Source organism: Ursus arctos, unplaced genomic scaffold (genome assembly GCF_023065955.2).
Source record: "Ursus arctos isolate Adak ecotype North America unplaced genomic scaffold, UrsArc2.0 scaffold_5, whole genome shotgun sequence".
In the NCBI taxonomy this organism is placed as follows: Eukaryota; Metazoa; Chordata; class Mammalia; order Carnivora; family Ursidae; genus Ursus; species Ursus arctos.
In genome coordinates this window covers 73,931,485-73,955,464 of record NW_026623067.1, presented here as the reverse complement: position 1 = coordinate 73,955,464, position 23,980 = coordinate 73,931,485, and the positions used below count along the sequence as shown (strand labels likewise).

General features: G+C 37.0%; 1 long non-coding RNA gene across 2 annotated transcripts in view; it reads left to right on the top strand.

Annotated features, from left to right (window-relative positions):
- LOC123001027 (uncharacterized) overlaps positions 1-23,980 on the top strand; it is a 376,694-nt gene that overhangs the window by 316,653 nt on the left and 36,061 nt on the right. For both annotated transcript variants that reach the window (XR_008957471.1, XR_007190425.2), the window contains 2 exons: positions 7,363-7,451; positions 10,083-10,187. This is a non-coding gene — a long non-coding RNA (uncharacterized LOC123001027). The remainder of the gene's footprint in view (positions 1-7,362; positions 7,452-10,082; positions 10,188-23,980) is intronic.

Sequence of the window (23,980 nt, the reverse complement as noted above, 5' to 3'; positions counted from 1 at the left end):
TATTATCCTACAGATTCTGTAGAGAAGAGACAATAGCTATCTTAAACTTACATTTTAACACCTGAATGCAGATATGAAGCAGTTTCTTATGTTGTGTGGAGTCCTAGGGTAAGTCACAAATCGAAGCATGGGATGGGGACTATTGTACAAAGTTATCCTCAAATATGGATAACAATAAATTAATATAGCAAGAAATGGAATATGGCTTTTCCATAGGAAACCAAGCAGAGCCACAAACTTGAAATGCCTACTTTGGAGCATGCAAACAAGTATGATGTCAATGTGCTTTTCAGGATTTCTCGGCTTAAAGGATTTTATTTTTCCTGAAGAAAAACAGACTAGAAGGCTCTGATTAGAAGTACGCCAGACTCCTGATAGGATGCTGAGGGGGGAAGCAAGATGCCTTGCTCCTAGAAGCTAACACTAGAATTGTGGTGGGTGTTAGGGAATTCTTAAAAATAAATAGCAATTAATTCATTAATTCAGTCACTAATTACACATTTATTGAGCACCAGTGAGAGATAAAGTATAAGATACCATGGTTTGTTTTGAGGAAGATACAAATATTAGCCATATAAGGGCTTGGGCTTTTTGGTATCTATCAATAGAAACCAGCTGAAGCTAACATTGAATCTGGGGGAGATTTATTATAAGGAGATTTGGCATTCTTTTTTTTTTTAAGATTATTTATTTATTTATTTGACAGAGATAGAGACAGCCAGCGAGAGAGGGAACACGCAGGGGGAGTGGGAGAGGAAGAAGCAGGCTCATAGCGGAGGAGCCTGATGTGGGGCTCGATCCCATAATGCTGGGATCACGCCGTGGGCCGAAGGCAGACTCTTAACCGCTGTGCCACCCAGGCGCCCCAGGAGATTTGGCATTCTAAGCAAGAAAGTATACCAAACCTCAGGAAGGGATGCTTCAAGAGGCCACAGAAATGACTCGTTTATTATTACTGGGGCCATGACTACTGTCTTAGTGCTTGGCACATGATTAATAGTGCTTGATTAACAGTTGTAGAAGATTCTTGATTGAGAGTTGCAAAATAAATTAAGGGCTAAACCAAGAACAGAACAGTCTGTAGCAGGAAACCCAGAAGGTGGTCAGTTTCCTTGTGTCGTGTCTTTGCCTTTGCATTTGTGTTCGCTCTGCTTACTTAGAGAATATGGTTGGTCTACCCCCCTGGAGTTTAGATTTCACAGTCTGGTTTATACTCTTAACTGTATTTGATTCTAATTGGCTCAAAATAGATCCTCAATCCCAAGAGGTGGCTTTGCCCTCATGGCCCGGAGTGAGATTATGTGGAAAAAACACAACTGTGGGGGGCACGCCTAGGTAGAACGGTTCTGGGTAATGTTTATTGCAGAATTGGTAAATAACCAAGCTAAAACTGGATCCTGCAGTATTAGGGCCTGTAGACATGTATATAAATGTAGATTGTTTCTCAGTGTTCTACCCTTGAGCCGGCTCTATTCAGTCTCCCTGCAGACATGCTACGTACACTTGTGTTTTCAAATTGCCTCTTGTAAGTTTGATTCCTAAAACTACATTTTTAGCATAGAGCTCTTTCCTGAACTCCAGATCCATACATCCATCTTCTTACCTAATTTTCCATTCATGTCTTTTAGACACTCACTTTTGACATGCTCAAAACTGAAATCATCTTCCCTCCAAAATTTGTCCTTCCTCCACTCATCTTCAACATGAAAAATGAATACATGTTTTTCAAATACACAGTAAAGGCCATGGTGAATGTTGGCAAATCAGTTTCATTAGAGGCAAAAATATGGATACAAAAAGGACATCTTGGAATTTGGAATAGAAAATTAAAATCTGAAAACTGCCAGCAATATCACACATTAATAAAATGTGTGCCCACACATAGTCTGAACAAGATGTAATTTGGGAATTCAAATCCATTTATTTGGCCATTGGGGGAAGACTTAGCTAGTGTGACTATACATCCCAGTTTTCCTGAACAGTTACAATTTGTTCCTGTTGGCTCAGCATCCTGTCTAGTTTTATGTTTGTTTCCAATGTTTTATTTTTAATGGAATATTATTGATAGTTGAATTAAACTAGTCTTACATGAGCTCAGTAGAACTCCACCAGCTTCTGCCATGGTCTCATCCAGTAATGTGTAGTAATATACAAGGTGAACAGAGTTTTCATTCTCTCACTAGTGACAAACCATTTCTCTATTCCTTGCTTTTTCCAGATGCACTGTGGCTAACCTCCCACTTCATCCAAAGCAGCTAATTCCATGCGGTGTTCATGTGGTAACGAGAGGGGTATTCTACTGATGCCCCTGATGGTACTCAGTATACTAACCAGCTGTGCCAGGGTCCATACGGTGGTCTGTGAGCTGCATTGGGTCATCCATCTGAGGACTCGATGGGAAATTGGAAAATTAAAAGTTGTGTATACCTGAAACATAAGTAGATAATAAAGACTGAACATAGCCTACCACAGAAAACACAAATAAGAATTAAAATACTTTTGTTAAAGTGATTTTGGTATTTATTGTAAGTCTTCAATTGTTTTATTTTTGGCAATACTTTTATATTTTGCAATGCACTTCCTTTTAAGCAAAAAATTAAACTGAAAAACAAAAGTGCATGTTTGTGGAGCAATTAAATATTGGTTTATCGTCTCTCGAGATATTTTGATGTTGACTATATAACTTGCACAAAAGGTTAGCTGACATTTACTCTCCACTGTCCTCAGGGGATGTAACAGTACATGTAAATAGAAGATGATACTGTGTTAAGCACCTTCAGTATATAGTACAAAAGAAATGTCTTTTGGAGGCTGAGCCCAAAGTAAACTATGTAACACTTGCATATATAATCAGTATGTTTATCACTCTTTGAAACATGAGTTTTCATTTAGATCAGATGACTGCTCATCTCAATTAATTTCACTTATTTTGATCCCAAGATTTCTTTTGCATATAAAAAATGAAGTAATTGCTTTTATTTTTGGCTCATTAGTAGACGAAAAACTCCAAAGAACTCCATAAAGAGTTAAATGATGTCAATTTTATGTCAGTGTCGTCAGATATTCAAGTAGAAAAGTAATTCCAAAAGTGGTATAATTTTTTGCATCCAATTTACGGAATCCAAGTAAAGCTTTCAGAAGTGCATTTTGTCATAAATGAAATACATGATATTATTGGAAATGCAATTGTAAATTCTTTATAAAGGGCAACAGTGAAAATAAAATTATTTGGTTTTGCTGTGATCATAGAAAAGAAATTTGGAGTGGTGTGGCATCAGAGTAAAAACAATATTTTTAACAATCTAAGAAAGTTATGGAGCAGATATATATGCAGATTTGTTCATGGTACAACTATAACTCCTAGTTATGTCCACACAAACAGATATATTCTACTCATCAAAATAGAAGTGGTGCTGTTTTAGAAATAATTTTATTTTGGAAATTCACTTTTGAGTAGATCTGCTACATAGTCCCACCAAAAAATAAGAGCAGCTAATTAGCCAAAGCAAAATAATTTTAAAATTCTATAATTCCCATTATTTTTGTCATCCTTTTTAGCTCTTAAACCTGTCTTGGTTTGAATGGTCAATTATATGATTATCCTAACTATTTAAATAAAAAGTATCACACTGCCCATCCATTGAACAAAGACATCAACCGGATGGTCATTTGACTTTTCCTTCTCAATCAAACATCCACTAAATAATCTAAGTTTTAACTAAATTCCCACTTCTCTGTCACTACCTGAATTCAGTGCTTTAGCAATCCTCTCCAAAATTGCTTCAGAAGACTTCTGTCTGGGCTTCCCTTCCCAATCTTTCATCTTTTCAATCTACCCTCCATACTGCTGTCAAAGTGATAGTTACTTAAAATCATTTGAAAGTTTTCAACTTCCTACAGACTGAAGTTTGAGCTTGTTGTCATAAAAGGTTTCTGCCTCGCTTTCACACCTCATTTCTTGCCTCCTACCTCCGTGTGGCCTTCCCTCCTGCCTTATCTGTGCGTCAGATATACTGTTTTCCTTCAGGACAGGAGACAGACGAAATTGGCTGAGCCTCTTACGCTGTTTTCCCCTTTTTCTCTGCTTGGCTCTTTCCCTAAGGTGCATTCCTTTACCATAGCAGTTAACATACTCTATTGTAATTGTGGACTTGCTATCTTCCTCTGTAAACTGAGTTTCATTAGAACAGAGAGTCTATATTTCCTTCAATATCCCGAGTAATGAAAATACTCCTTTACATATCAAAAGAAAATACAGTAAAAGTGAAGACAAGGTAGAAAAATGAGAAAAAAGAGAAAAGCAATGGGATAAGTTATCTCCAGATTGAGAGAAAGAGGGGAAAATTCACACAGAATCTGAATTTTTAATTGATCTTGTGGTATGTATAGGATTTGAACATGCAAAGGTGGAGAGAGAAAACAATCTCGGGCGAAAAGTACTGCTGAAGAATATAGAAAGTATCTTGGAAACCATGAGAATTTAAGTGTGGATAGAGTGAATTATAACATGAATTTGAGTGGTGAGGGATATTTGGAAGGTCCAGATCAAGATTTCCGAAAAAGTTCAGGCTTTATTCTCTTAAGGATGGGAAATATTCAGGATGTTTGCATAGGAGTCATGCATCTACGTGTCATCTGAAAACTATATGCAAGATGGCTTCGTAAAAGGAAAAGAAAAGAACTAGTTAGGAAATCATCGCGCAGGCTGGATGAACGATAAACAATGCTGCTCTGGGGCCAGTCTGTACCTGTTAGTGAGAGCTGATGGCTAAGTTTGCAGGAATTTTGTGAGTCAGTTTTATATACAGTCATTTTCAAAAGTAAACTTACAATTAAATAATTTCTATTAGAAATAAAGGTAATAAATACTCAAAACGACTCACTTCATCCTTTATCTATGCATTTGAGGTTATGCATATCTGTGTTGTGCACATAAGCTAAAATGACTGCACTCTTGCACAACTTGTCCCAACTTAATTTTAGTGACATTGTGATGATCGCTTGAAATTAGTCATGACAGAGTATTTACACTACAGTAATCGGCAAATGCTACAATCATGACTTTTTTTTTTTATTATGTTATGTTAGTCACCTTACTGTCCATCATTAGTTTTTGATATAGTGTTTCATGATTCATTGTTTGCATATAACACCCAGTGCTCTATGCCTGACCCGATTTTTTTGTACATTTATTGTCTCGATTTAAGAAAGTAATGAAGAAAATTGTAATAATGCAGATTAAACTTAAAAGTATGTCCTGTCTATAGTCATTCCATTGGGACTAGCACAAAAATTCATAAGCTATTTTTCTAATAAAAATGTTATTATCTAGAATAATACCTGCAACTGTGGGCATGAGAGTGTGGTGAAAATCAACAAATGCATTGAGTGACAATGAACTCGATCTGTGAAATTTACAACAAAGAATGGTATATATCTTATTATAATTTTTAAATTGTGTGCTACACATTCTTTCTATTGATAACATTTATAATAAATGTATGTTTTCGTGTGCATATATATACATACATATTTTTTGGTGGGGGTGAATGACATGTTGCACACTGCTGGCAATATGACCTTAGCAGTAAAAATGGGGAGAAAGGAATGCTTTCAAAATTATTTGGAGGTTATGTTATAGAATGAGGAAGCTGAGTGGAAGGGAATGAGTAGTGATTCAGAGATGTAGGAGGCTTTGAGGCTTGTTGAAATATGTACTTTGGAGAAATATAAAGCGCAAGTAGAAAAGATTTATGCTGAATAATAGTTGAATTTTTGACCACTGTATAGATTTGGGAGTCATCTGCACTGAGGTGTCCCCAAAGTCATTGTCAAAACAAAAAAAGGGAGTAAATAGCCTAGAGAGAGCTATCTATGAGAGGAAACCTAATCTTAGGGGAAAGGGAAAAAAAGGGAAATGCAGAGAAAGAATCAAGAGTAATCAGAAAAGCAAGAAGAGAACAGGAGACTATGGATGGAGTCGAGGAACCTGGTAAAGAGAAAATGTCAAATAGGACATTGTCAATAGAAATGGAGAATTTGCAATCAAAACTGTGAATATTTTTGTTAGAAACCAGCAACCTAAAGGGGAAAGTTAATATTTAGATTGGAACAGTTCACCATAGGTGACCGTAAAAGATAGAGCATATGATGTAACTGTTCTCATAAAAGAATCAGGAATAACACAGGTACTTATCTTCCAGAATATCTGTAGGCTTGTTTAGAAGCATCGACCCCCAATTAAACTTTAGAAGAATGCATTTAGACTGCCTCGACAGAATCACAAATACAGGCTGTCGATTCTGAGAATGGAAGAGCCCTTGAAAAAATTAGCCAAATACCTCAAAATCAAGTCCAGGAATGGTGATAGTTGTTGGCAAGTTCTGGCATCAGAGGCTCTCAATTACTCACATGAGAGCAAAATCTGAAAGCTATTCCAAGTGCTTACGAGGTGAAAGACATGTGGACTACATACCTAACACAGACACATACTCGTAACTGAAGTGTGAGTTTTATTTGATAAGTACTGTGACAGAACATGGACTTTCAAGGAAACTGGACAGCAGGTTCTGCCAGCTTTCTCATCACTCAGGGGGTCATACCATGCTGAATGGCAAGAATCCACACTGCAGCAGTGGCACCAGGGCAACTCTGGCCTTTCTGTTTCCCACTGGGTGCAACTAAACATCGACAAGACAAAGTTGTATGTGGAAGTCTGCTATGTCCCTCACTTACACCTGAAGAACCAGAATTTTCTAGAAACTGGAGAACTGGGCCCAGGTGGTCCGTCTTGAGACTTGGGAACTTGTGTTCTACATATTCTAGAGAGATTACCTTGATAATCTACTTTGAAGAGATTTTCCCTACAGTATTAGGAGATCTCTAGAAGTGACTTGCATTTTATTAATATTGTTGTCAATATTGTAATTTTATGATTTCTTTCTTAAATATATCATGGTCAGTTGATATTTAATATACTTCTTTGGCCAAACTTGAGGTGGAATTACTGTAAGAGTATGAACATATTGCACGTACTATTTTTTTTAATCCATTAAAATATTTCTCTGTGTGAGTTTAAAGGCAAGAAGAATGTTAACTAAGGGGGTAGGGAAAAATCATAAATATATATATATGTTCTGTTTCCAAATAAGGTCACATTCTGAGGTTCTGAATGGTTATGAATTTTGGGGGGATGCTATTCAACCCACAACAGCTCATAACTGAGTTCAAAATTTTAGGAAATATTAAAATCATTATAAAAATTACAGGTTGAAGTTTTCTAAGTAATAAAGACTACATTCTCATTTGTTTTGTATCATATTCTCGCTCATTTTTCATTTAGTTTAATTTCTCCTTCCCTAGTTGCTCCTGTCTCAGAAGGCTATATGTTACCATTGTGAAAGGATAAATTCACCCCTGTGGTTGATATTTATGGGAATGCAAGGTGACAGGTAAGCTGATGCACTCTTTCTAAATATTTGACCCACAAATGTAGCCAGACACTTAAAAATAAAATCTGAGTTTCCTAGCTGTGTGGTTATATTAATATCAGACTAAGTGACTTCAAGACAAGGAGTAGTGCCAGAAATAAAGAGGGCATTTCATAATGATAAAAGGGTCACTTTATCAGGAAGACATCTTAAATATGTATTTTTCTAATAAGAGTCTCAAAATCTGTGAAGCGAGGAAGAAGGTGTACTTAAATCCACAATCATAGTTGGGCATTTTTAATACTCCACTTTCAATAATTGATAGAACATATAGACAAAAAAATATCAGTAAGGATAGAGAACATTTGGATGGCACTGTCAACAGTCTTGGCCAAGACAGTATTCTTTTTTGTTTTTTTAAAGATTTTATTTATTTATTTGACAAAGAGAGAGAGACAGCCAATGAGAGGGAACACAAGCAGGGGGAGTGGGAGAGGAAGAAGCAGGCTCTCAGCAGAGGAGCCCCATGCGGGGCTCGATCCCAGGACTCTGGGATCATGTCCTGAGCCGAAGGCAGACGCTTAACGACTGAGCCACCCAGGCGCCCCCAAGACAGTATTCTATAGAACATTTTACCCAACACTGCAGAATACACATTCTTTTCATGTACATATGGGAAGTTGACCAAGGTAGACAATAGCATAGACCAAAAATATAAATATCAACACATTTTTTTAAAAGGAAAATTGTACATAGTATATTCTCTAACCACAATAGAATTACATTAGAAATCAGTGATATAAAAAAATTTTTTTTCCAAATATTTTGAAATTAAAAGAGGGCATGTTTTATGAATAAGATTTCAACTCTTAAAAAGAATGTCAACAAAACAATTTCTTCAACTCTATGAATTCCAGGTCAGTAAAGAAAAATCTCCACTAAATCGATCAAGAAAATTAATACTCAAAACCAAGTAATCCTTTTAAAATTTATAAGTAATAGGGATCTGTAAAGTTATTATATATATTGCCATTAACTGATGGCTGGCCGCTTCAGAAAAGATGCATTCAGCATTGTAAATAATCCTTCCAGATAGTTTAGGATTATTTAGGTAAATCCTCTAGGTTACTTTTCGTGGTCCCATCTTCCTCTAAAACTGCTAGAAGCTCAAAGACCTCCTGGAGCCACAGAGGGCATTGCCAGTCATCTTGGAAATGTAAAATAAATGCTTTTTCTACATATGTTAATGCCATTGTTTATTGACTATTTACTCAGCTCCGAGGTAATTGGGGTCATTAGGGAAGGAGAAGAAACTCAGATCCTGTCAATACCTGACCTTTTATAGTAGCTGGGACAGGCTGCGGCACTGGGTGTCAAACCAGCTAGCCCCTCCGTGGCAAACAGCTGTTCCCACCGTGCAAGCAGAAGAAGAGGTGCCATTCCTCGTGGAAAACTTTTTTGGGAAAAAAAAAATCTTCTGCTGTAGACATGGTGTTTCAAAAATCAGACAAAATATATTTCATGGAAAATCTATTTTGAGATCGACATTCATTTGAAAAGCTAAAACTAGCATCCGGATAAAAAAAGGAAGGGATGAAACATCAAACTGAAAATATCTTTCTATATTGTGACATTTTCGCAAATGTAAATGAGACCACCTTTAAGGCTGTCACAAGCAAAGAAATTCAACTGGGGTCTTGATGACTGAAGGGATGTTAAAGAATCTCTCATCAGCGGACCAGAAAGAATAAAGCAAAAGCTATCAGTGATGTGCAGATGTTATCAGGATGTGACTTCAGCACAACCCCACATCCCAATAGAGACAAAACTGCAGATGTTTAATATATTACAGGAACTAACCACAAATTGTTTTGCTTCTCTGACTTTATAGTGTTTAATTTTTTTTAAGACATGAATTGCACTTTTGAAGAACTTCCTTAATCTTAATGACTTTGTAAGTCTAAATGTCTACTACTAGGATGCGGGGAATTCTGGGTAAAGTGGCAGAGCAATTCCCACCTGGGTGCGGGGCAGTGTGAAGGATGCAAGGGAGGGGTTTGTGTGAGCGCTCAGATGCAGATGGTGGGAAAAGAGTTCTCATTGTTGTGTGATAATGGAACCCTAGGTGTGAAATAGAGACCTTGCACTGATTTCACAACAAACCTACTTGAAATCTGCTCACGTCCTGGCAAACCAGAAGAATTCATAGAAACTCAAATTTGTTAAACAGAGTAGAAAATATTTGGAGATGTGAGCAAATAGTTCTGCCCAGATGACTTTTTCTTCTTTGTAAGTTAAAAATGATAGAGTGACAAGTTAATAGATTATTTATGTTGTTTCAAAAGGGATTATTTGCCTTGGTGAGAATTCTGTTTGGGGAGGAATGCTGGGTTTTCGTTTTTATGTTCTTGAAACCAGCCAATTGTAAAGTCATGAAAAAGTTGTACCAAGACTTATATTTCTTTCATTTTGATTAGTTTAGACATAGTCATTTTCCAGGAAAGTTTTGTTTTCCAAAAAAGCCAGTCCATCTACTCTGTTCAGATGCTGTTTTGACCCCCATCTCTAAGTGAGTGTGGGCGGTTGGGGTGGAGTAGGTCAGGCGGGTACTCTCTCCTGCCACCCACTGACAGTTTTTCTTCTCTTCCTCAGGGAGCCAACCTTGCCCTTTGGGGCCTTTATGCCAAACAAGCCTACATTGTCTGCATCAAAAGGACAGAAGATTACAGAATAAAAACATAGAAAAAGGAGAAAAAGGTAATTTTGGGAAAAAACAGGATGACATCTTTGAGATTAAAAACATAAACCATGCTGATTAGTTTTGGGGATGGGCTCGCCCTTCAAAAAAAAATAATTGATAATCAAAAGAGTAAATATAGGAAACATATTCAAGGTTTTCCTTTTCCTTTTAGTGGACGTGAATAAGTCTGATGTTTATAAAGATGAGAAAAAACGGAGACAGATATCACCTAGAATTAGAATCAACTTAATATGTATTCTTAAAAATAGTTTTCTTTGAGATTCAGGAAGGAATAAAAAGGGGGTCACATATTGTACTTGATTCCAAAGGGAAGAGGTAGAGGAACGAAATAAAGAGTATAGCCCTGCTTGATCTTAGAAGGTCTCGAGGAAGCAAATTCCGTTCTGATGATTAAAAACAAACCAAAGCAAAGGCGAAGTAATTCCTGGTTTTAAACCAAAGACAAAGCAACCCCTGGGTTTAAAGCACATTTACATATTTATATCCACGTGGAATGAATGCGGTAGAAAGTGAACACAATTCATCTGTAAAGGTTGGTTTATTGTGGGTCTGTGTTCTCTTTATGTTTCTAGTTCCATTGCTCAGCACAGTGCTGGGCACATGCATTAATATTGCCCAATAACGTTGTTTGAATTAAATCATTGAACAAGAGAAAAGAGCCCGATTCTGGATATTAGACAAAGAAAAAGATTGAAATGCTTGAAGCCTTCAACACTGTCTGTCTAAAGGACCATCTCAACTTGTAAGAAAACTTTGTCTCATTTTCATGCCAGGGTAGGCAACTACAGAGGGAATGAAAGAAATTCTTCGGTGTAAGGTGGTTCCACCTTCTGCTAAGATGTGACCGCCAAAAAAACTCAAAATATTTTGAGGAGATGCTATCTGCCAAGGGGATTACCACAATACATGTAGGATCAAAGAAAATTCCACATTTTACCCTGGTGATTAGCTGTAATTAAATAAAGTAAGTCTTTTTAAACTTCATTAGCAGCAAGACGTTTGCTACAGCAGAGTGGGCACAAATCATCCATTCTTAATTAAAAGATAATCCACAGGATGGCCATAATCTTCTTCTAAAAATACACCATTTCCCCCTGAAAGATTTTCTCATCAAATAAGGATAAATAACAGTTTCTATGAGTTTAAGCCATGAAGGAATGGATGCTCTTCCCGTTTGCTTGAGTGAGTGCTGAATGTGGCTGATAACATCACTTTGGCATGCTATTATCTAAAATGGTAGAATACCTCACTTCAGCAAAGTCTGACATAAATCTTTGAAAACAAAGACATTGCATATGTATGAGCTGAAATAGATATGACAGTGTTGGCACATTAATATTCCTGTCACTAGGGGGTTTCAAACTTTTAAGGAGAGAATGGGAATGAATTCAGACTGTAGCTGGTAAAATAGGGCAACATACAGTAGGACAATTAGGCATCGCTAACCATAGTAAAATATGTACAGAAAAAGGGTTCGCCTGCTCCCTGACTTTGGTAAAAAATGACTGTGGGATTATCTCTGGGGAATGCCAAGAATAATTAATTTGGTTTAGAGATTTGCATGGTTGTTCTAAGCATACTAATAAGAATGTTCCGTGAAGACCAGTCCCAATCAATAGACGAGAGCACTGTTTTTTCTTGCGTAGCCACTGTAGTGGTTCATGGGTAACAGATGCTTCCACTTTATTCCACAACAACCCTCATTAAAAGTAACCGTGAGACCTAATTGAATAGTTCTCTTCCTAGTTCGATTTGAGCAGAAAATAGTCCTATTATTGTATGTTCCACAGTGATTTCTTTTTCCGTGTTTGCTTGCTGATATGAAACGCTTTACCATAGCCTTTTTGCTTAACTTCCCAGGAAGAAGTAAACGGGTGCAAAAATAAACTTCTTTTTACTCCCTCTGACTCCGTATGGACTTACTATGTGTTGGGAAGTATCTACTTAGAAATGCCAACTATTTTTAGAAAAGCCTGATAAATCATCACATTCTCGAAATCACCACTTACCAGGGAAGATGACATAACAGTTGCATTCGATTTTCCTCGGTCTGGGGGTGAGCAAAAGTTATTCCATACTAGGTCTTAATGAAAAATCATCATTAAGTTCCACTTACCATGTTTGAAGCCGATGTTGAAATGTTAGAATTTTTCTTTTGGTAAAACATATGCGTTGACCTGGTGAGTGGAAATGAGGGGCTGCTTAAAAGATTTTTTACCAAAAGCTTTTTGGACACGTCGCTGTAGCCCTGGGAGGCTTGGTCTGAGCCCTGAACAGCAGTTGCCCAGATGCAGAAAAAAGGCTTCAAAACCTCTCCTTTGACAAAGAGACATGAAATAATATCTGACAAAGGCATCGCAAGCAAACATGATGGCAAATCAGCAATTATACAGGCTACAAAGGAGAGCACATCTCACTTCCAAATGTCTTTTTTCTTCTTCTTCGAATTTTACTAATAACATCTCATAGAGGTGCTTAGGTCAGTATTTTTAAAAACAATTTAATATATGACCGTGCTTTGGGTTTGGTTTAACTCCTTTATTACACTAATGCTATTTGGCATTTCATGCATGTGTCAGCATTGTTTTTGAATGGCAAAAAAAGGTTGGGACTAAACCAAGCACAAAGAAAGACACTTGCGGCTCGCTATATGTAACTTTGTTTTAGAAAGGGATAAATATATTCCCCAGAGATCGGTTAAATGCCAATGTGCAAAATACTGCTCTCTCTTAAATGGAGTCATATGTAGAGAGAAGAGGACCTATAATAAATGAAATAATAATAGTGATAAAAATGGCAGCAAAATTGACCAGATCCAAATTGCATAGCTCCATTCTTTAATCTCAGATTCTCTTTAAATATGTTGTTCTTGATCTTGGAAATAGGTAAGAGAAAGAAAGGCTTTGAAAAAGGACTTATAAGAATGAATTTCGATGTGAAAATATTTACTTTTTTTTTTTTTAATCAGGGAGCATACCATGAACAGTTTACAGTCACAAAGTGAATTTTGATCCTATCTTATAATAAATCATCATGAAAACCATGTATGCCCGAAGAATTGAAGCCCAGGCTTCAACTGGGATGGGTATGAAGGAAAACAATAATGATAATAAAAATAATAATAATATCAATAATAATAAATGAGATGGTACATGTCCTCCACAAATGACTGCATTGCACACTCCCTCAAAATCTCAGCCTTTTTATTTCATAATGATCAATCTGTTACTGATCAAAGATATATTGTATCTCAAATAAGCAAAATACTCATGGTATGAAATTATTGATTTGAACTGTAAATGAAAACAAAGCTACTTGGGCCTTAAAAATGTTCTCTTTCATGTTGATTCATTGCAGAGAAATAATGAATTGCAGCCTCTGCTTCTTCCCCTGACATATTTGGGATAGTTTACATGACTTTGAAATGCTTAAATATTTTAGCACCCACTATAGAATGTTCTGAAGAGGGGAAGGAAAGTATGCATTTGTTTTGCCAGTGGTCATTTCTTACTGTCTCATTCAGTGTGTAGGAATACAAAAGGTATACTGTTTAAAAGGAAAAGAAAAGCGAACTTAGTCAAATGCATTAAAGTACAGGGATATAGTGTAAAGGTTAGATTAGAAGATGCTTGATAATGAGCAATCAATCCATTTATCACATGGTCTGTGAGTCTAAGCATCCTGCAAGATCTCTGATAACCACATGTGCTAATCAAGTTACCTATTAAGTGGCTGTAGATAACGATGCTCCTAAAATTATGTCACAGACATAAAGAGCAGACTTCTAAAAAGCACTAGAAAGATGTAGTATTTTCTAAATCACATTAACATAAAGATTTTTTTTTTAAATTTATATAACCCTCACAATTTTTTTCGGATAATCTCTTCTGTCAGGTCATATAGATTGAATTTATTGTGATACTGTGTTTTCTAATAACAATGAGCATCAGAATTTCAGCATACCACTGATAAAGCTATCATATTCTTTTATTTATTACGTATAACATACCTGTTGTGATTTAGACCCTCACAAAAGCTGGTGCTTTATTAAAACGTTCCAGACATATAAATATAGTTGGTTTTAAAGATACAGTATACCACATCTTGTTTATTTGAATTAAACATTCGTGTCACGTATTAGTACACCATGCACATTTCCTTGTTTGAATCGAACAAGAATGGCCATGAGCTGGATTCTAAATGGAGTTGAAACATTTCCTACGATGATCATTTCACATGAAATGTAGAAAAGAAATATCTACAAACAAGTGTGAATTTGGTATTACCAATGAAGAATACACCCTAAGTCCCTGCTACCATTTAATCCTACATGCTCTGGCATTTCATTATCTAGCAAAACAAGTCTTCCAGCTTTTGCTACTATTTTATATAAAATAAATAAAATACCCACTTCTTTCCTTATCCTTGCATTGCTTACTCCTCAAAAAAAGATATGTTTTATAAAAGAAGTTGTTATATTAAGATGTATGTCTGCTTTCCTTCAGAAGACAGATGAGAGTGCTTCAGCTGCCACTGAAGTTGTCGCTCTTTGTAACAAAATGTAATGCTGCATATATAAAAATGCAAAGTGTAATGTAGAGTCAAATGTCTCTCAGCACAAGAGTTGTTCGTTTTAGCACCCATTTTGTTGGTATTTATCAACTTACTAATTATAGGCAAATTGCTTCCAACACGAAAACTGTGATGATTAGCAGTTTTTTCTGCTAACTCTAGTCTACTGTAGTTCCGGTAAAGAATGTCAATAATCCAGATTCCTTTCTTTTTCCTGGCTTAGAAAATGTAAAAATAAATTCATCAGGCTAGCATTTCTCAACTTTTGGGAAATGTGGTTTGGAAGGATGGGGGTGGAAAAGGGAAAAGGGATGGATTAAATATATCAAATCAGGAAGGTCTACTTGCTACCTCCCATCATTGGACAGTCTTGAAGGCTCACTGGGGATTGGTCTATCACAAAATGGAATTAGGCGATCCCAATGTAATGAACAGAGTAGCTGCATTTGAGCATTTGCACAGGAAATGCATCAATTTCTAGAACCCAGCATGCAATCTCTGTATTAAAGGGAAGAAGAAGAATCTTCAGAACTACCTCGTGGGCTATCATTGATACCTAGCAAAAGCCTGGCATATATTGTTTTAAACGTCTCATCTAACTCTTCAGCAGAGATATATGATATTGCTTGGTCAGACATAAAACAGTTTGTAACCTTCAGACCTCCATTACGGTCCTTTAAAGTGAGCTCAAATGAAAATGGGAGTAACATGCCAATTGAGAAAATGTTTTCGTAACATGCAATACAATAAAAGGTTGAATTTTCTATCACCATTGCTAATTTCACCCATTTGTTTCTCATTACAATAAGTAAACAAGATTAAATGGAAAATCTTACAGTTCACAGAGTACATTACGCAGCAGAAATGTCTGTCGCAAATACTGACTTAGTGTCTTAACCAACTTATGTGCCTCTAAGTGACTATTCCTCCCTGCTATGAAGTTTTTACGATTTTAAAGTTATATTGGCAGGTTCCAGTCAACAATGATGTCTGCGATGGCCTTCCTTCCCCAATACGTTGCTTTTAGTCTAATTGCTTATTTGCGGTCTCAGCAAGCAGAGAGAAGAATTTTATCCTCTTTGCCTTGTCTCTGAATACTAACTAGCTGGCCCAGCCGAGGCTCTCTAAAGAGAGAAACTGCATGAGAGACACAGTGCATTTGACACAGTCAAGAGGTAAAAGAAAGAGCAAAACAAAAGTCTATTCAGGACTGAATCCTCTGATATTCTCCCCCATCCCCCAAACCCTTTAAAAATAAAGCAAAAGGGGGGAAAACCCATAAATCCATGCCTGAATGCCTGAGGTTGTCAGAATAAAGGACAATGAATGACAGGTGACTGTCAGTATAATTCTGTCTCCAAGTTATCACTTTTTGGCACTGTTGAACAAAAAAAGTGTATACATAACAAGGAAATCTATCATGCGTTCTCCATGAATGCACGTAGTTCAATTTAGGAGAAGCAGCTAAGTACTTCCACATGGGCACAGGGCTTTCCCTTCAGTTTCATGTATTTTTGCTGGAAAATGTTCTGAAATTATGAAGTGTTTTTCTAGTGACAATAATGCTAAATAACTTCTGGGAAACTGCTGAAGGGTTATGAACCTGCTTTTCACTTCTTTTTAAAACAATTTATTTAAAGACTGGGAGATCTGACTTGATAAATAAAACTCCTTGCACATGTTGCTAAAATTTTAAAAAATGAAGTAAGAGTCCGCTGATGAGAGTTTTTTTAAAAGGCTCCTCTCAAGCGATTTTCCCCCAAGATCTCTTTACACTTTCATCTTCAGAGACTGCCTTAATCCTCCTGTCTTTGTTGTCCTAATGTCTGATCAGTTTGTTTTAAAGTCGCACCTACCCCACATTTGCTGGAACTGAAACTTGACTTCGGGCACTTGCGGTTATAAATCCCTACAAACGGGTAGGCTTTCCAGAGAAAGGTGGAAAGTGCTGAAACAGGGAAGGGTTTGATGATTATTTAAATAATGTGCATTAAGTTGTCTGGTGCATGAACTACAGGTACAGAGAGATAACAAACGTGGACTGACGGAGTAATTTGTAATTAAAATAAGTCTGGCCTCTTCTCAGATTACTGGCACACTCCAGTCTGTTGACCATCTGTAGTGGAAGGACAGAGATTCTATTCTCAGTTCCACTGGGCTAGGGAAGAGACACAACTGCCTAGAGCCCCAAGTTTCTAGGTCTTGCCATGGTGGGCATGAAGATGGTTCATTGTGGCCAACCTCCGGGTGCCAGGTGTGACCATGCGATGAGCGGAAGGAGTCTGGAGACAGTGATCTGTGTCATTCTGAGCGCTCACAGGGCACCATTAAGGCAGAGCTCAACTGCTGTGACCGCCCCAGCAGGTGTTACTATACATTCCAAATCTTTTGAGAGAAATGAAGAGAGAAAGGAGAGAGCGCAAGCGATATAAAACAGGAAAAACAGGAGAAAGTTAATTTCATGGTTATACCTTTTTTCTTTTGCCAGCAATGAAGGAAGAAAAAAATCTTAAAGGGATGAACATGAAAGAATGCTGTGTATTTCACAAGGAAATAGAGACAATAATTTGTTTTCCTTTAAGTTTGGAAATGCAGAGTACTTGACAGGAAACAGTCATCTTACAAGGACTTCAACTCAGTCTTCAAGAAATCTATGTGTAGAGTATTTAATGAACTAATCATATGAGAATTTTCCTCATTGCTTATGAAATATGTTTGCACAAATAAGTGAACAAAATTGCCGGATTCTGTTTTTATTTTTTTCCTTACAGTGGGTACAACTTAAAATGCAACATTTGCACATTTATTTCAGAAGGCCAACAGCAGTGATTACATCCAACACCTGAAAGTGTTTTTGTGTAATCTTTATTGGTAATAATTATATTTCTACTGTCTTTTATAATGGTCTTCATGGAAAAACTCCTAAGGTAAACAATAAAATTAAAAATCTTTGTCGCATTTGATATTGACAGGTTTATAGCTATTAAACTTAAAAGTCACAGATAAAATTGTTTTAAAATACAGGATTAGTCTAATATTGCTTTTGGTTAGTAGGAAATTCCTGGGCATGGAAGTTACATAAGACACCAATATGAGACAAGGATTTAATGTGCGAGGAAACAAGAGGCCAATTTTTAACTTTTAACAAGTGAAATTAAATATGTGCATGTTAAAAGAACGAATCTCTATTTTTTTTTTTTTTTGGTGGGGGAGAGCTCAAATGACCCAAAATTAAAGATTACTATTCAGTAGCTGTGTGAAAAGTTTTTCTTAATGATAGTCAGAAAGTAGGAAGAATTATGTTGTGAATAGTAAGTACTTCATACTAGAGCCTTTTCAAAATGAAGATATTTAATTCTTCATTTCACTTATATTTAATAAGATACCCACTATACAGTTGAGGAATTCCAATTATTTTGAAAAATAATGACCTATGGGTCAGCCATATCTTGACAATTTCTGGTGAGAGTTCAAGGAAAAACTCAGGGTCTTAAAAATATAGGGACCTATGTAGATCACCGTCATGATGAAATAATAGAAAGGCCCATATATTTTATGAATATGATGATTATTTTCTGAGCTATTTATTCTTATGAAAACTGTTAATATCTTTCTCTGATGACAAGGAGTAAGGTGTTCAAATGATAAAATACCCAGCTGACAGTCATTCTTAAATAGTAGATGATAAATGCTTTCCTTCTGAAATCTATTCAGCCTAAATGCATTACTGACTGTGTTTTAGCCAATATTCATCCTGTCGGTTATAATGATGCAATGTTAGGGCTGAGAAGTTGAGCAAATAATTACTGAGAGCCAGGTAGCCAGGGAGGTGGCATGGCAGAGACGGGGCTTATACTCTAGATTGAAGGAAAGGACGTTTAGGATAGTTCTGCGAGAGGAGAAAGGCTCGTTGGAAAAGGAATGAAATGAGCAGACACAGATGTGAGGATGCGTGTAGGTGGACAATATCCAAACCCTGAATTTCCCATTGCATAGATAGATAGATAGACAATCAGTTGAACAGGTAGATGCTGAATGGAGAACCTCATATTGGAAAGTGAAACTCTAGGATGATATTTTAGTAAAGTTTATTATTTTCTATTTATACCATTTAAAATTTATAAAGGAGATGTTTTATCTTAATATAACAGATATTAAGAAATGGGGAAAGAGGGATTTGAAAACCTAGCAATTTAAACTTTATTGCTTTTCTGTCTGAGAACGGAAACTCAGATTAGACATTCATGAAACCACTGGAATGACCCAACCATGTTCTTCCTCCACCTGGGCTCCAGGACTGAAGTTCAAAAGACACTGGAGCAGTGACTCATACAGTGCTGTTTCAGGATAAATTGGTATAATTCCTCTGAAGGAAAAAATTAAATGCCCTACAGGTCAAAAACCTTGAAAATGTATGTATACTAAAGATTCTACTGCTTGGAATTGATCCAAAATGAATGATCAGACAATCCAGGTAATTAAAATGGAATCAACCTAAGTGTGAACTGTAAAAGATTGACTAAATAAGTTGTGTTATATCCAGATGGCCACCATTGCTTAATTCCAACCGTGAAACAACATCACTAGTGACAATTGTTGTAAGTTAGGGTGACATGGAGCAGTGATCTTTGATCAACAGCCCTTGAGATTCCGCACAGTTAGTCTGTGTGGGTAGTCCGTACTTCGTATTTGATGCGATGCTGAAACACGTGTATCTCCTCAACTGTGTCGGATAGGGAAGCTGTTCCACTGTGGTATGTATGGCTGTTTGCCCCCCACGTCCGTCCAGTGGGAAGGTTCCATTTGGTTACCTACCTACCAGGTAGGAGGTTGTTCTTTACATTGAACAGAATTTTAAATACCAATAGTAGAGCAAGATATAGAAAGAAGATACAAATTGTATTCACAATAAGATGGCCCATAGAAGTCACTTTTGCTTTACCTGTACCCTAAAGGGAAACAAATAATAAAAACTAGCTAACATCTGTCAGAAAGAAGCAGAGGTATGAGTAAGGATTTTTCAGAAAATTATATAAAGCTATCACAATTGTAAAATTAAACTTTTCTTCACATATAGGTTATGTATCTTTTTTATGAATGCTTTTACACTTACTTCAAGTGTTAAAGTGAAAACCAATTGAAGCTAGAAATTCTCACAATTTTCATGGAGTGCTACCCTTGAAGGTTTCAAACGTCTGCTCATTACAGTTTTAAATGCGTTTATTTAAATCTAGCATTTATTTCCCTTTTCTACCTGTAAATAATGCTTTGGTAACATTAAAAGTGTACTTTGGAGAAGACGCTATTTCCTCGGAGAACAGCTTTGGGGCAGTAGTCACAAATCTTTTATGAACCCACTCCAAGAGTATCCCTCTCTACTTGAAGAGATGGTTGGCCCTTGCGCTCCTCAGGGGCAGGTACTTGACCTTCACACTCTGTATTCCAGCAGCGTCCAACAGTAGAAAATACTAAACAAATGTTTGTGGCAGCAAGAATACTCTGAGACAATCCCCATTTCATCTAAGTCAATCTATTAATGGTCTCCTGAGTACATTTTGCCCCTTTCCCCTGCCTACCCATTATCAACCGTCTTACCACACTTACTGACCACCTGGTGTCACCATCTCTCTATTACCCACTCCAGGTTAGCTGATGCCACCACCACTTCTTCTTTCTTAAGATACATTGGGATTTTTGTCTGTGCTGTTCCCAATATCATATATGTTATCTTACTTTATAAACTATCTTTTATAATTACATGTGTTGCATGTCGGTAATGGTTCTTCCTTGTAAGTACCAGACACCAACTCTGGTTAACCAAAGCGAGAGAGAGCTAATTGGAAGAATATCAAGGTGAGGATGGAGGCCCACACAATTGGCAGGAGGCTGGTAGATCAGGCTTCAGAGCATGATCCAAGAGGATTCAGGAAGGACAAGGTTTAGGAGGTAGCAATCACAGTAACTTTCCAGCAGCTGAAATAGTGGTCAGAATATAATCACGAGGACACACAAGTCCCTCCCAATGTCTTCGAAGTGAAGAGCCGATTGACAGATTTAGGTTATAGACAGAATCTCCTGCTCTACTAGTGTTCTAGAAACAAAAATGATTTGATTCTCCTCACCTTTCTAGAAAGAAGGAAGCAAAGAGTGGCATGGAATTCATACACAGAGAGAGGGAGGGGATTTCCAGAAAGGAAATTGAGGGCTCACTAGGAAGAAGCATGCATGTGGAGCAGCCATCTCTTTACTAAACTCTGATTCAGTGATTGTTTCTGAAGCATGGGGAATAGCTTTTATACTTCTTCATCTATTAAAAGGGCCACAGAAGCCTTGGACAGTAGATGGCCAGATATTTGCTGATGGGAAGGGAAAAAGGGGATGGAGGAAGAGATGATACCAATATTTATTAAAATTGTATGGATGGGTTACATGTATGTATGTATATAGTCATTATTCTGTTGCCCAAGCAAGTCAAAGCCAGGTAAGCAGACCCATCCAGAAGGCTACCTTGTAAGGCCGGTGTTCCGGGGGCACTGAGGTTGTGCAAAAGCTGGAAAGCCCACACGTTAACAGAGAATCGATAAAATAATGCTGTAAGTGCAGTATCTACTAAAGGTATTTAGTAAATTGTAATTATCTCAATATTGGCTTATTACCAGAGTTTAGGCTTCCCCACTCATGCACGAGGCAGGGGGTCCTACATTTACCTTTTTAAAATTTGCCCTTTATTGATTAAGCAGTTAGTCCAAAAATGCCAGAGGAAAGACGAATCCCTTTCCATCGGTAAGGTAAGACACTTTGGTGATTTTTGGATGATCTAGTGGACATGAAACAGGCTAAAGTATTAGTCACCATTTTGTAACAATTACACAATGAATAATCTATCCAGCTGCTAAGTTGAGGCAAAGAACTAATAAAATGAGTTAACAACAACAAAAAACCTGGTCCTCCCCAAATCCAGAAAATCTGATGAGAAGTAAAAGCCTTCCCCTGACTCATTTTGTGTCAGGAATATTTTCAGTGTTCTGGCTTTACCGAGTTACTTCCTCATTTCAGAGTCAAGCTACACAAGTGAAGGGGAGATGAGAGTGCCAGGAAACTAGCAGGACAATGCCAGCTGCCGAAATGCTGACCAAAGTTGAAAGGTCAGCAGTCATCTGTGGCACATGTGCTTCATTCTGATAAACACTTGGATGCTGGAAATGGTTCTGTTCTCAGATAGTTTATAATTTAGGTGAGGAAGAGAAGTGAGAGGGAGCTTTACTGCTGGGAATCTTATTTCATATTTGAGAGCAATTAACCAGCTGATAAACAGGCTTCTGTTTTCCATCTGAATGGCCAATGTCCATTCATCTGGGACAGTATCTTGTCAAATGGGCCACAATAACAATAAAGTTTATGTGTCTTGGCTCTTTTATCCTCCAAAAACCTGTAGTAACCTCCTGCGTTGGAATCAAGTTCAGCTCATACCTGAACTGAGCATGCAAAATAATTACCTTCCAGAATCCACCTGATGGTGAGGCTATGGAAGATTATCTTGTTTTGAGCTGGAAATAGGGATGGAAAGTGTCTTTTTGTTTTGATGGCTCTTTATTTTTGTATAATCAGAACATGCCCTGCAAGCCATAGTGTTCTCTATTCCACATGTTTATATAGCTTAAACACAACGTAAGACAGGCACTACCACATTTCGAAAGGGGTTCTAGATTTTAAATGGCATATGAGAGCGTCTTAGTCTCTGAACTACCTTTACCCATTTTCTAACCACTTATTATTGATAATGCTGAGAACTTTTTGTAATGACTTAATATTTCACCACAAACTGTAAATTTTGCATGTTCGTTTTATTTTTTCTTTTCACCCATACATTTTCCAGTGTGTTTGTATTCATCTCCCCCCCCCTCAAATAATAAGATCATTTGCTCCCGTATTGGCTTGATATAATATTTTCACAAATGAAGGTGATGTGTGATCGTATTGTTTTTTTCCCCCCTCACAGCAGTGATTGGAAAGAAAAGCCACTTATATCCTCTTGCTAAGTTTCCCTTGAGAAGAATGAATAAAATGAGCTGTGTAGCCTCGTAACCATGGAAGAGATTTCCTGTATAATGTTCACAACTTCGGCAGGGTAATTATTAAGGCCACACAACTTCTGATAAAATTTCTGGAAAAATGGAAATTACATGGTTAGCTTTTATGTGTTGACTCATATATGGCCAGATCAGGTTAAGAGCGAAAAATAGTGTAGATTTTTATGCATTCCCCAATCAATATTTGTTGAGCTATACTGTGTGCTATTTGCTCAAGAATAGAAATATGATTAATATATGGCTTCAGTTCGCAAAGACTTAATAATCTAGCATGTTTGGTTTCACTGGTTGTAGTAGTGGTAGATGGTGTTGATGATTGGTGATGATTTTGGTTTGTGTTGGGGAAGAATTATTGGGAAGAAAATATGTCACCTGGGACCTGTACTCATATCACCTGGAAAATGTACACTAGTTTAATTTTTCATTTCATCTATTACCACAGATTTGCTTAAAGGTGATATTGATAATTATTGATTCCTATCACTCTTAAATCTCATTTATACTTTAATGAGCCTCAAGGTTCTGAAAAGATTTCAAAGGTGGGATCAAACTTTAATCAAATGTAGGAAACTTTAATCAAATGTAAGAAATCAAATGTAGGAAACTTCTTAGCTCCTACTCTTTCTGGGAAAGTGCTTCATGCCTTATAAGAAATATGCTCATTAACATAAAGTATATAATTTCCCTGTGGGGATGGGACATGTGTGTATATATCTAAGTGATATGCAACATGCATATGTACACACAATGCTTTTGCATATTCCTACATGAGTGAATCAATGTGGTATAGACCATATACACAAAATGATACTTCAACTCTAAATCACAGATCACTGTGGGGTAGGGTTAATCATAAAGAAAGGTCTTTTTTTTTTTTAAAGATTTTATTTATTTATTCATTCGACAGAGATAGCGACAGCCAGCGAGAGAGGGAACACAAGCAGGGGGAGTGGGAGAGGAAGAAGCAGCCTCATAGCGGAGGAGCCTGATGTGGGGCTCGATCCCATAACGCCGGGATCACGCCCTGAGCCGAAGGCAGACGCTTAACCGCTGTGCCACCCAGGCGCCCCAATCATAAAGAAAGGTCTTTATCAGAGTCAACATAAAATGAAGTATTGAACTTGTTT